Below are 1,369 nucleotides of genomic sequence, written 5' to 3'. Positions count from 1 at the left end.
TTTGGACGCAGGGGGCCGGGGAAGGGGGCCGGGGCGGTGAGCTGCCATTCAGGCCCTTTCCTTACCCGGAGGACACACAGGAGTGACTGCTGGCTGGTGCCCAGGACTTAGGCCTCTCCTGGGGCGCCCAGACGCCCGCATCTGGGGGTCTCCCCAACTGTGCCGTCAGCCCCACTGGACAGGCAGCCGAGCCCAGAGAGCAGTCTGTGTGGGGGGGATCCTGCCACACAGTCCGCGGGGCTTCTGGAATCTTCCTGACTCTGACCCAAGCCCCCTCTCCTCCCCCGGCTCCTCCTCTCACGGCCGCCACTGGGCCCCGTCACCTCTCCCTGCCCAGCCTCCTGCCCCAGGCAGCCTGGGCTCCTTCCCAGGGCCCTGCTGGACACCCTAGCCTGGGCACCTCTCCTCCTCCCCTGGCTGGGCAAGAACTGGGCTCCCCAGGGCACAGTGTGTGTGGGGGGGTCCTGGGCAGAGGCAGGAGCTGCCGGCAGAGGGGGCTTCCTAGCGGCCCAAGCAAAGAAGGCGCTGCCCGGACGTGAGCCCCACAGGATCCACGGGAAAAGCCAGCCCATCCCCGTGAGCACAGCTTTGCCCAGAGCCACTGCCCAGAGAACCCTCTCCCCTACCCCTTCCTGCTCTTCCGGACCCGGTGGGCGTAGGCAGCGGACGGGGCGACTAGGGGACTAGAAAAGCAGTTGTTTCTTGAGGAATAAGAGTATCTGGGAGGCGACTGTTGGCTGAGGTGGCTGCAAAGGGTGTGCCGGCTGCTCTGGAGGTGAGGGACCTGGGAGACGGGGCCTGGGTCCCTCGACCGTCCCCCGGGGCCGGGCCCCACTCAGGCACTTGGCATGGGCAGGGCTGCGTAGGCATCACGTCCGGTGCAGGTGCCATGGGGGAAGGTTGTAGCCAGTCCAGGGATGGGCTCATGCCCGCACCAGGAAAGCATGGCCTGTGGGGTGGCAGTGGGAGCTGGTGAGGGGTTCTGACCAGGACGGAGGGTCGTCCGAGGGTGAGGGGGCACGGGCTACCTCCAGGTGGCCGAGGCCTGAGGCCGGACGGCCCTGCCTGAGTTGGGGGGAGAGAACCGTGTGTGTTCTTCCTCAAGGACCACTGTGGGGCCTTGGACCCGTCCTCTGATTGGGGACCTTGAGCCCAGCCTTGCGCCCGTGGACGCCTGTGTGGACCTGCATACGTGCAGGGCCATGCGCTCAGATGGACACTTGCACTCAGACACGGCCCGCCCCGGCCCTGGAGGGGTGTCTCCACTCGGATCCGGGGTCTCCCAGCTCAGATTCGGGCAGCGCCCAGCGGATCCTCTGCTGGTTCCAGGGATGTATTTTGTTATTAGTCTGAGTTCGTAAACATTTTA

General features: G+C 66.3%; 2 protein-coding genes across 2 annotated transcripts in view; both read left to right on the top strand.

Annotated features, from left to right (window-relative positions):
* PLXNB2 (plexin B2) overlaps positions 1 to 1,369 on the top strand; it is a 61,180-nt gene that overhangs the window by 3,347 nt on the left and 56,464 nt on the right. The gene's annotated exons all lie outside the window — the stretch shown is intronic.
* Positions 1 to 1,369, top strand: part of DENND6B (DENN/MADD domain containing 6B) — a 27,553-nt gene that overhangs the window by 25,434 nt on the left and 750 nt on the right. The gene's annotated exons all lie outside the window — the stretch shown is intronic.

Source organism: Myotis davidii, unplaced genomic scaffold (genome assembly GCF_000327345.1).
Source record: "Myotis davidii unplaced genomic scaffold, ASM32734v1 scaffold845, whole genome shotgun sequence".
NCBI classification, from domain to species: domain Eukaryota; kingdom Metazoa; phylum Chordata; class Mammalia; order Chiroptera; family Vespertilionidae; genus Myotis; species Myotis davidii.
This window is presented reverse-complemented; position numbering and strand designations above follow the sequence as displayed.